Raw genomic sequence first — 12,615 nt, 5'->3', positions numbered from 1 at the left:
ATCAAGAGAAGTTGGAGGGGATATGAGAGATTGACGTGCTCAAAAGGCATTGTGTTCATTCATGGAATTCTCATGTAGTCAAATTAAAAAAAAAAAAAAAAAAGCCAGTCTCTGAAAGTTACATACTGTCTTAGTCAGGGTTTCTATTCCTGCACAAACATCATGACCAAGAAGCAAGTTGGGGAGGAAAGGGTTTATTCGGCTTACACTTCCATGCTGCTGTTCATCATCAAAGGAAGTCAGGACTGGAACTCAAACAGGTCAGAAAGCAGGAGCTGATGCAGAAGCCATGGAGGGATGTTCTTTACTGGCTTGCCTCCCCTGGCTTGCTCAGCCTGCTCTCTTATAGAACCCAAGACTACCAGCTCAGAGATGGTCCCACCCACAAGGGGCCTTTCCCCCTTGATCACTAATTGAGAAAATGCCTTACAGTTGGATCTCATGGAGGCATTTCCTCAACTGAAGGTCCTTTCTCTGTGATAACTCCAGCTGTGTCAAGTTGACACAAAACTAACCAGTACACATACTTTGAATTTAAAATAGTTCTTAAGAGATGAGCAAGAGAGGTGATATACATACAAGTAATTTAATTTAATAATTTCCTAAATAAGCTGGTGAAACTTCAAAGAATTCTTTTTGCTGTTTGCACACATGTTCATTACTCAAAACTTCTTATAAAAACTTTAACTTAGTAATGATTATGTTTATATATATATATATATATATATATATATATATATATATATAGAGAGAGAGAGAGAGAGAGAGAGAGAGAGTGAGAGAGAGAGAGTAATCCTATCAATTCTCAAAACTCTTAACTAAGAGTTAAGAGTTAACTAAGTTCATTAATTTATATTGATTGATGAAGAAGTTATTCAGCTAGTATAAAAAAAAAATCCTTGACTAACACAGACATTATTTTCTATTGAGTTATTTGCTAATTTGAATTATAGGCAAATTCCATACATTGTGTCTAAATAGAATTCTTTCTCATGAGTTGTGTATATATTTGGATGGTTTGCAGCCTTGTCAAGAAAAACACTTGGAACAGATAATTTTATTTTAAATACTGATGACCATTTAGAAGACTGAAACACTATTATTCCTGGGATTCCTAAGATCTCACAGGGCAGGAAAACAGACATGAGGATATTGATTGGCTAAAAAATACAACAAAGTTATGGATCACAATAAGATACAACCTATGAGAAAGTATTGAAGAAGAAAATGTCATAAAGAGTCAAATAATTTTAGAGGTTAAGATTTTGTTTTTTATACCATTCCAAATATAAAAATCATTTGAAAATAGGAAAATATTTAATCTTAAAACTTCAAACTATAAAAGTAATGGGGGAAATATGAAGAAAATGCTCTAGTAAAATTTTCGAGAAAAATCTATTTTATCTCAGGGAAAAGAATCATTACAATTTTGAAAAGAAGAATATCCAGGAAAGATAAAATCAACAAAGTGAACAAGATGTTAAAAAATGTAAAGTATTCATAAATGTATATTTCATAAGTGATCACAGTCCACAGTATTTACAAACATCAGATAGAAAGTAAAGAATTCTCAACCTAGGAATACCGAATGGTTGAGAAGCACCTACAGATGTGTTTAACACCCTTAGTTTTCAGGGAAATGCAAATCTAAACAACCCTGAGATTTTACCTCATACCAGTGAGAAAAAAATTCAGGTGACACCATAGAATCTGGGGAAGGGGAGATGAGATAGGGGGGGTTTAGAGGGGAAACCAGGAAAAGGGATAACATTTCAGATGTAAATTTAAAAAAATGTAAGAAAATAAAAGAAAGAAAAATATGATTGTTTCTATAAAGCACCTAGCTTGATTAGAGGTTTCTGAGGAGAAGACTGAACTCCAACAAGCATAGCAAATATTAGGAAATGGACACTTATTTATTTTCCACAGTTAGAGAATTTTATTACCAGGAAATATTGACAGGAATATGTAGTAAAGGGATAATTCTGTCTCAGACTCTGTCCCATTCTTTGATGGCTTAATTCATCCATAATAAATCTTATTTCCTTCTGTGTTAAAGAAAGAAAATGAAAAAGGAAGGAAACAAACCAATAAAAAAAGGAGAAACAATGACATGAACCAATCACCTCAAAAGAAAATTCTATGCAATGTGAATGAAAATCAGAAACTCTTTGAGCATTTTTTTCTTTTTTTTAAAGTATTATTTTTTATTAGATATTTACTTTATTTACATTTCAAATGCTGTCCACTTTCCTGGTTTCCCCTCTGAAAACTCCCTATCTCTTCCCTCCTCCCCCTGCTCACCAATCCACCCACATCTCCTTCCTAGACCTGGCATTCCCCTACACTAGAGCCTACACAGGACCAAGGGCCTCTCCTCCCATTGATGACTGACTAGGCCATACCCTACTTCATAAACAGCTAGAGCCATGAGTCCCACCATTTGTACACTTTGGTTCATGGTTTAGTTCCAGGGAGCTCTTGGGGGTACTGGTTATTTCATTTTGTTCCTCTGATAGGGCTGCAAGCTCCTTCAGCTCCTTGGGTCCTTTCTCTTACTCCTCCATTGATGTGGAGGGCCTTTTGGGGGTGCCACTTATCAGGAGTCTAACTTTGGCCAAGGACAAGGAAATGGGCTTCAGACAGGAATCTGATATTAGCCATGACAAGGAAGTTGGCTCTGGCAGGAATCTGACATTAGGGCATGATAAGGAAGTAAGTTTTGGCAAGAATATAATTTTAGGCTATAATTGGGAAATAGGGTAAAGCAGAAATTTTAATCTTAGGGTGAAACAAAGGAAGTAGGCTTCAGGTAAGATTTTGGGCTTGGACAAAGAAGTGGGGTCAAGTATTTTGGTCATTTTGGCAAGCCCTTTTAAACAACTGTCATGGGAGTAATCACGTGATTTTGTTTACTGCCTTCCTAGTTCCTTATAATACTGTTCACCCTTAATACTTGCATGTAATTAAAATGGTATAAAAAGCAGATTGGGATAATTAAATTTGCCTCCAGTCTCCGAATTGACAGGGGTCATGCTACAGTGTTATCTAACTGTCTTTTTACTTTTTAATCCTCACTTCTGTGCTGGAGAACCTGTTGACTCACTGAGCAGGCTTGGTCACATTTGGGACCCTGTGCTCAGTCCAATAGATGGCTGAGAGCATCCAGCTCTGTATTTGAGCATTCAAACAAGAACTAACTCAGTACGGTCCCGAAGTCCTAGTACTATTGGGCTCACTTTCCTTCAAAGGACATTTTGACACTTTAGGACAACTTCGAATGTGTTTAAACCTGGGCATACAATAAGATTAATCAAGTCACTGGAAAATAGTCTCCACAATTTGTTTTCAATCAAGTATTTAACTCCTAATTGGCCAATGTTTGTTAGTTTCCTGAAATGTCTGTCCTGTGAAGAGTTAATGTAGCTGTCTTGTAGCTACCTCACCAAATACTTGTCCTTCAGTGTGGAATGTGTACCTGTTGTGTGATGATATTCATTTGAAATCATATAATATTTCAAAGCTTATAACAATATATATAGAAAACCTCTCAAAATGTGAATCATAAAAACAAAGGAAACATTTGTGGTTTTGTTATTGTATGTTTTGAGGTAGAAACTCCTATTGCCCTGCTTTTGCCTAAACATAGCTAGGTATTAAAGGACAGCTTTTAATTCCTGATACCATTGTTTCCAATTGTTCAGTATTGGAACTACAGGGATGTGCCACCTATGCCCAGATGAGAATTTATTTTAATTAACCCCCAAAATAACCAAATACTTAACTTTTAACAACATGAAACTAGGGCGTGTAAGTGTAAAAAGAAAATCACAGCACATTTATTATTAAGTTATCAATTTTACTTAATTAGTCATAGCACACATTTTAATAGTCTCTACTATTTATTTGTTTTTCATTTAAATCATTTTATTTATTTACATTCCAAATGTTTTCCCCCTCTCAGGTTTCCCCTCCAAGAATTCTTTACCCCATTCCTCCTCCCCTTGATTCTGAGAGGGTGTTTCCCTACATACCCACTCCCACCACTTACCTATTCCTCCTTACCCACCCACCCACCCTTGCATCCCTCTTCCCTGGAGCATCAAGTATCTACAGGATTAGGCACATCCTTTTTTCCACTAAGGCCAGAGAAGGCAGTCCTCTGCTACACATGTGTCAGGGGCCACAGACCAGCTCATGCTTGCTCTTTGGTTGGTGGCTTACAGTAGTCTATAAAATTCCACTAGTAAGAAAAGGTAATTAAAACTAATAGTAGATTTAAGAAAATATAATTAAAATGAATTCTAGAATATTATAGACTACCCATGGTATCATAAACTCACTTAGAATAGCAAAAGTAAACCTCTATGTTCTCTCTTCCCATTTTATGTTCTCAAACAATAATTTTTACAATGAAATATAGTTTTTTATATTGACGGCTAATCCTGAGTACTTTTAAATACATATTTGATAAGCAGTTATAGAGGCTTTGGAAATTCTAAACTTTCACTTTGGCCTCTGATGAAAATAACTAAATTAAATGCTTCTTAGTTTAATTAATTCCCTCCTACCATGTGGAACATTTCTTTAGGTATGTTTACCACTAAAAAAAAAAAAATTAAAAAAAAAAAGCAAAACAAAGCAACTTTAATCTTCCCTAGGTAAAGCTTTGGGAAAAATGTGGATGCTCAAATAGCACCTTAAAAAAGTATTGTGAATGTGTTGAATTTCGGTTAAGTATCTTGCTTCTCTGTAAGTCCTTTGCCTAGTAGACAGGAATCGGGGATGGTGGCAAGCATAAATGTATATTAATTGCTGTATCCCGATGTGCAAAGGGCCTTTCTACTTAGAAAAGGGTATTTAAACTCAGTTTGATCCTAATTCCTTTATAGATTCTCATTGATCTGCTTCTGAGGCAATTACTTGACAAGGACAAGGAAACCTTGAAGGAGAATCTCCGTTAATGACAGTATAGAGACACTTCTAATAAGTGGTCAGGAGAATGATCAAGGGTACCTTGCACTGCTTTTATCTCTCCAAGATGTATTAATAATGCTCATATTTTTTGTGTTATGAATTTTCATTTTATTTAGTGCGTATGAAGAATATAATAACACTCTGCCCCTTGGGGCATTGCAGGGGTGGCTGCTGTGTCCCCTGTGCATCCATAGGAGACAGAGAAGAGACCGGCTCTTTCTAAGCTCGGTGTTTTGTCCCATAAACACCTTAATAATTAACAGCCCAACATTCCCTGAAAAAAATCAAGCCAGAGACAACCATCATTCTAGCTCCACACAGGCCCAGAAGGTACCTAAGATATGATGAACTATGCCTACAACCACAGGCCCCTGGCAGAAGTGAGGCCAAAACAAACAACCCCTGCATGAGACCATGGGTGGATCCAGATGTGGACTGAGCCAAGGGCAATCATCATTCCAGCACCATAGGTCTAGGACTAGCCTAGGAATCTAGCCTGAGATAATCACCAGTCACCTGCCATTCAGACCTTATAGGGAGTCAGGACTAGGGGCATGAGGGACCATGCCTGAGATGATTCTGCCCAGTGCCATAGTCCTGAGGCAGGGCATAGGACTGATACCACCCCTGATATTGCCACAGATCCTCTGAGACCCTGAAAACCAAAGAAAATCAAGAATAAAGTAGAGATACGGAAAGAAAGAGACGCAGAAGGATGTGGACATCATGAAGAGAGTCAAAACAAGAGTCAAGAGTTTCAGACAGAGACCATGTGGGTCCTGGCCCTGCAGCAGTAGAGGTCTGTTGCCACCTAAGGTCAAACAAATGTCCCTGGTCTGGGCTACTGCCCAGGGATATATTGTTTGAAGCTGTGAAAAATGTCCCACCTCTCTTCTGGGCATCACGGGAGAACTTGCCCTGGGTGTGTAAGAACAGGAAAGCTGACCCAGCTCTTAGCCAACTGAAGTACTCAGAAAAGCAGGCCCCACACATTGCCCAGGAAGCATAGCATAGCTGGCCCTGGTTGTGGGAATTACAAATAAGCAAGGCAAGAAGGTATTAGCATGGAAGAGATTGCACTACCACTTGTCTCCCATGCTATATGAAGGAGGGGTAGTTAATCTCCTCTCCCAATCCCCCCAACAACTGTAGCAGTAAGATTTTTGCCCCTGGTATCATGAGAGCAGGAGAGCTATCCCTGTCCCTCACCAGCTGCAGCACTTGGTAGAGCAGGACCTGAATATTTACTGAGCAAGAGAGTGGAGTTATCACTTGGGGTATGGGCATGAGTGAGCTGCACTGGAGGCATGAGCATGGTGGAAGAGTTGTTCCCACCACTGATCTGAAGTTTGGTTACAAAACCTAGGGAACAAATCCCTCCCTCACCTCTTGCCACTCAGTGTTCTGAGTTGGAAAGCTGTCCCTGAGATCACTAGTGAGGGAGAGCCAGCCATGTCCCTCACCTACCTAAGCATGTGAGAAAGTGTGCCTTCACCTTACCTGGGCAGCATAACCAATATGGCCCTGGATATGAAGGTTGCAGTGAGCTAGCCCTGAGGGTATGAGTGTGGGAGAGGCAGCCCTCCTCTTCTTTGCTGTAGGGTGGAATCAGTGAGGGAGACATCCTCTCCCTCCCTTTTGCCCTTGTTATCTGCAGCTGGAGGCTTAGTTGGATCCAAGGAGGTCATGAAAGCAGGAGAGCTGTCCCTGCTCCTCACCTGCTACACCACTTGGGAGAGCAAGGCCTGCACCTCACCTAGGGAGCATGTTAAAGTAGCCCCTGCAAGTAGGAATTGTGGTTGAGCCAGCATGTATTAAGCACAGATGAACCAACCCTGAGTAGTGTCTACTCTGCAGAAAAGAAGAGATGCCTTTCTCTTATCCCTATGATGTCCACCTTTTATCCCTACCCTATCTACCCATGACAGGTGGGAGAGCTGATCCCAGGGTAATGAGACTAGGAGAACTGGCCTTGTCCTTCATCATGTCAATGGCTGCAACACTTGGATGAGTGGGTTCTGCACCTCAACTGGGCAGCAGGCTAGAGATGGCCCTGATGACATGGGTGTACACACATGAGTCAGCCCCAATAGCATGAAAGACATAGAGCTAGATCTGCCACTTGTTGGTGGCTGCCACATTAGATTTTCCTGTTTTGGCAGGGCAGGAGAGCTTGGCAGAGTGGTGTGGGTTCTGGAGAGCTGACAAGCTGAATAAATCAGATAGCTCCCAGGACCAAATCCAGGGATCCGAAGTGTCCCACCACAACATCCATCCCACTAATAAACTCCTGTACAATGTGAAGGGGCTGGCCCTATAGATTCGAAACAATAGGCTCTCCATGACTCAGGGCAACATAAGGATATTTGAGAGGAGCCCCAGCAAGGCTTCAGTATTAGCAAAAAGCAGAGGACTCATGCCAGACCAATGACTCATTGAAATAAGTATTTGCAAGCAAAAACATATGAACAAAAGGTATACTGTGGCATACACTTTGACATATTATACTGTCCACAACAAGATTAGTTTGTTTGTTTTTTTTCCTGTTGGGGGTGGCAGGATGCAAGGATGTTGGGTACTTATGAGGGGAAGGAGGGTGAGTAGAATTGAAGTGTATACTATGAAATGCACAATGGATTAATAAAAAGGTAAAAATAATACAAAAAATGCACAAAAAAGAATAGGATAACAGGAATTTCAAAATAATAAAGAAATAAATAACCATTATATTTTCTACATCTATTTTATATAATATATTTATGTTTGAGGACCATTTCAGCATATGAAATTTAAGAGTGAACCTTAAGGTAATTAATATAGCTTTAGTTATCTTTTGTGCAATCAAAATGGAGGAGATTAATCAACAGTTATTACATACCTGCCATTGTTATTTTGAATGTACCTATTCAGAACAACTTTTATGTATGCTTGAAATTTTATTAGTATAATTTTTATATATTTATTAGTAATATTTATTGGAAATTTAGTTTTTAGCTTTTATTATTAATATTCACAGAAATCTATCACATTAATTAAATCTAAAGTTGATTGCTTTTTGAGATCATAATACTAAACATTTAATGACAATCTTTTGCAGGAAAATCCTAAATATCCTGGCTACCTCCTCCTTATGCATTCATTCCTCACTAGGGCTGAAGGTGAAATCCTTACTGGATTCTTTTTTTTGAGTGCTAACTTATAATACATAGTAAAGGAACTAACACAGCTGTGTCTATTTGTGTACTTATATCATTTGGACAAGACCTAGACTAGACACAGAGTGATGAAGTTGCCTGCCCAATGTATTGTTTCCCAGTTATACAACATGGAAAAAAATAGATTCCTGAGAAATCACATGTTCTGGTTCACAAACAATATCTACCTATTTGCAGAGTCTTTTGATAGAATATATGGTCAGGATAAAAGTCATATATAAGCCGGGCGGTGGTGGTGCACGCCTTTAATCCCAGCACTTGGGAGGCAGAGGCAGGTGGATTTCTGAGTTCGAGGCCAGCCTGGTCTACAAAGTGAGTTCCAGGACAGCCAGAGCTATACAGAGAAACCCTGTCTCGAAAAACCAAAAAAAAAAAAAAAAAAAAGTCATATATAGCTTATTTTTATGGCTTAAAATATAGTTTACATCTTTTAGGTATAAACTAATTCAATATTGGTTTCTTTATTTACTTTATTTGTATCATGAAAGGCTATTATTTCATATGCAAATAATATATTCATTTTACTAATTTTTAATTTACTTTTGATGAACTTTGAATATTTTGATCTAATTCATTATTTACCCTTGATTTAAACCAAACTAACTTCATGAATCTAATGAGAAGCATTGAGAAAGCATCATCAATTCATATTACAAATTCCCAAATCTCTTTTCACTAATTCTCAAAATGAGTAGTGTTATTTTCAATCAGGAGAAATAATGTTAATTTTTATTGATAGCTACCCTCAGGAAATCAGTTAACAATCCCTTCTAAGTTTCATTTTGAAAATTGCAGGAAAAAAGTCTTGAGCAATCTTATGTTACAGTGCTATGAGATGCAAAAAAACTTACAAAATATGTATTACTAGAACATATTGAAATATAATTTACTTTTTGAAGAGTACATGTAAGATTAATCACTTTTGGAGAAAAATATCTTAATATTTCCTTATTCCAAGTTTACTGTTTATTTAAAATTTAGTACATTCAGAGTTATAATGCTTAAACATGGTTTAATTATAGGATGTGAAACATTCTTGCTATGGTTACATTTATTTTGAAGTTCCCATACTCAGATATTTAAATATTTTAACCAGTTTTTATAAAAAAATAATTAAGTATATCTTACCATATTCACAAAGAAACATTTAGTTATTTATTGACATACTATTCTATTGAGCCTTTCAGACTACAAGGAACATTTTAATAGGCGTTTCATTATAAATAGTTGTCATTTATATTTTCAGAAAATTATTTCCTTTAAGGCAACTTAAACTATATATTTTCTTGACCATTGATTTTTATGATAAAACAGTGACTGGATATGAGGAACATCACATAGACTACTTGAATTTATTTTTAAAGAGACTCTAGTTTAATTTCTTTCTGAAGTCTTAAAAGGAAAAGAAAAAGAAAAAGATCACTGTTCTTCTTTCAAAGTTTTTATGAAAGTTTTGAATATCTCTAAATATTTCTCTCTCTCCCTCTCCCTCTCTCCTTCTCTCCCTCTCTCCCTCTCTCTCTCTGTCTCTCTCTCTGTCTCTCTCTCTGTCTCTCTCTCTGTCTCTCTCTCTCTCTCTCTCTCTCTCTCTCCCCCTCCCCCCTCCCTCGCTCCCTCCCTCTCTGCCCCTCCTCCACCTCTGACATTTCTCTTCCCAGTTTGGTTTATTTGCCAGGCTATAAAGAAACATGGTCATTGGTGCTGAAAATTATTTGACTCGAATACTTCACATACATTATTTAAATGCAAGTATCCTTCCAGTGAGACCAAATTTAAATAAAATTTAGAGAAACGTGAGCTTGGAAATAATTATTGTCATATGAATGATATTGAATAATTAATAAAGGAGTCTGTCTGTCAAAAATAACTCTTCATTTCAATAGTGAGCAATAGCATTCATTGGATTTAGTTGCTAAATAACCAAAACATCATTGGAAAGCATTTTTAACTAAGCAAAAATATCAACATACTGACAAACTTAATAAACAGAAAAATAACAGGGTTGAACTCTATTTTGGAAAATACTTTTGTATCTCTTAAGTTCTAAGATTCAAGAAAATGTATAATATCCCTCTCATATCTGAATTTCTTTGTCTGAACACAGCAAGAAAATGACTTCCACCTAATAAAAAGCAAGTAAATGTCTTTTTAGAGAACTGAATCAGCAACTTAATTTTAATGTGTTTGTGTGTGGGAAAGGTAAAATGAATAGAGCTAAGATATCATGGCAGTGACAAGTGATGTCCATATTTTAAGTAAAAAATATTTAAATGATTATTTCCATATTTTAAATTGTGTTAAAAGCATAATAACAGTTGCAAATTAAGTAGACTTTAAGGACAAGGGACAAATGTGCAAGCATATCAGGTAAATTTATTGAACATTCCCCAGAATCTTAGTACTTTCCAAAAACAAATTAGAACTTCTAAATTAGTATGTCGGTCACAGACGTTCAGATCTGTAGGGAATTTCTCTTCTTCCTAAGTCTCTCAGGAATCAAAGCTGAAGGAGCCACCGCAGGGGGCAGTTATTATACTGGGAAAGCAAAATTGGAAGAGCTCACACTTTCAAATGAAGTTTTGCCTCAGATGTGACAAATAACTAGAACTAATTGCTTGCCTTCCTTCATCCTAACCAAAGTAGAAAATGGACCGAATTCACAAATGGGCTTTTTTCTTCTTACTATTTTGTTTCCTTAGTTTAAGAATAGCTAATACCCTGTATGACTATAGGCCATGCTAGCTCCCAAATCTCCAGGTAGGATACCTGTCTGACTACTACCCCTTTGAGACTCCATGTTAAACTTGAAAGAATGTGTAAGATCAAAGATAAAAGTAACTGCACCTACTGGCAAGGATATAGAGCAAGGATAGTACTCCTCCATTGCTGGTGGGAGTTCAAATTTGTCCTGGTACTGTGGAAGTCAATTTGATGGTCCTGCAGATAACTGAGAGTTAATCTACCTCAAGACCAAGTTTTACAACTCTTAGACATAAACCCAAAGGACACTGTATCCTATCATAAAGACACTGGCTTAACTATATTCATAACAGTTTTATCACTAATAGTTAGAAACTGAGACAAATCTAGATCTCTTTCAACAGAGAATGGATAAAGAAAATGTGGTACATTAACATAAGTATTACTCAGCTGTTACAAAAGTATTACTTGACTGTTAAAAAAGCAATGAACATCATGAATTTGCAGGCAAATGGATGGGACTATATATATATGCTGAGTAAGGTAATTTTATCCCAGAAAGAGAAATATATGTTCTCACGTATATGTGGATATTAGCTGCTAACTAAAGAATAATTATGATACTGGTGGTGCATGACTTTAATCCCAGCACTTGGGAGGCAGAGGCATGCAGATTTCTGAGTTCAAGGCCAGTCTGGTCTACAAAGTGAGTTCCAGGATAGCGAGGGCTATACAGAGAAACTCTGTCTCAATAAACAAACAAACAAACAAACAAACAAAAAACCAACAAAAACAACAAAATACAGACTCATAGAGGCAAAAGAGAAGGAGGGTGGGTAGGGGAATGCATGGATTTCCTTGGAAAAGGTAAATAGTATACATTTTCTGGGTGGACTAGGGGCAGGATCAAGAGGGATCAAGGTGTCAGACTGAAAGAAGAGAGAAAGTTCTGGGAGAGATGACTGGAAACGAGGGGCATTTGGGTGTCAGTGTGAAAACCTAATGTGGTGGCAACTGCTTGGAATTTTTGAGGGTAACACAATTGAAGATTCCTATAATAGTGTACAAAGAGCCTGAACTAGCTACATTCTTTAACATGGCAAGGCTTCCAGTCAGAGGACTGGGGCATCAACCTAGCAACAAAACCTTAAACTCATCCTTCCTGCAATATTTGCTCCCGTAATAATGGTGTAGAATTTGTAGGTGAGGCCAATCATTTATTGGTTCAATATGAGGCTCATACCAAAACACATGCCTGTAAACCCCTCAATGACCAGGAAATTGGCTAAAAAGCACAAAGATCTAGGAAATAACTAAACACTAGTAGGCAAAGAATTAATGAAATTGTTTCCAATAATATTCTGCTATACTCATAGATCAGTGCCTGGCCCATTCGTTATCAAAGAGGATTCATCCAGCAAATGATAGGAGCATATGAGGAGAACCACAGCTAGACACTAGGAGGAGCTTGAAAAACCTTGTAGAAGAGTAAGATAAATGATACTAGAAGCCAAAGGGGACAAGGGGTCAAGGTCACAGAATTAACTAAGCAAGGCTCATGGGGACTTACAGTGACTGAAGCAACAATCAGGGACCTTGTATTAGCCTGAGTTTGGTCCTGTGTTATCGTTTTTTAGCTTGAAATTCTTGTAGGACAATTAACAATGTATATGAGATGTGTATCTGACTCTTGCTTGTTCTTGGGACAGTTTTCCTCCTATTG

At 37.5% G+C, this 12,615-nt stretch overlaps 1 non-coding gene across 1 annotated transcript; it reads left to right on the top strand.

The window, feature by feature from the left end:
* The first annotated feature begins 5,117 nt into the window (after positions 1 to 5,117).
* LOC115030759 (small nucleolar RNA SNORA17) lies at positions 5,118 to 5,249 on the top strand. The gene has a single exon (XR_003836353.1). It is a non-coding gene; the product is annotated as a small nucleolar RNA SNORA17 (small nucleolar RNA).
* Positions 5,250 to 12,615: the final 7,366 nt, after the last annotated feature.

The sequence above is a fragment of the Mus caroli genome, unplaced genomic scaffold (assembly GCF_978045245.1).
Source record: "Mus caroli unplaced genomic scaffold, Mus_caroli_1 scaffold_3, whole genome shotgun sequence".
Taxonomy (NCBI): Eukaryota; Metazoa; Chordata; class Mammalia; order Rodentia; family Muridae; genus Mus; species Mus caroli.
Note: the sequence above shows the minus strand (reverse complement) of the source record. Positions and strands in the feature narration are given on the sequence as shown.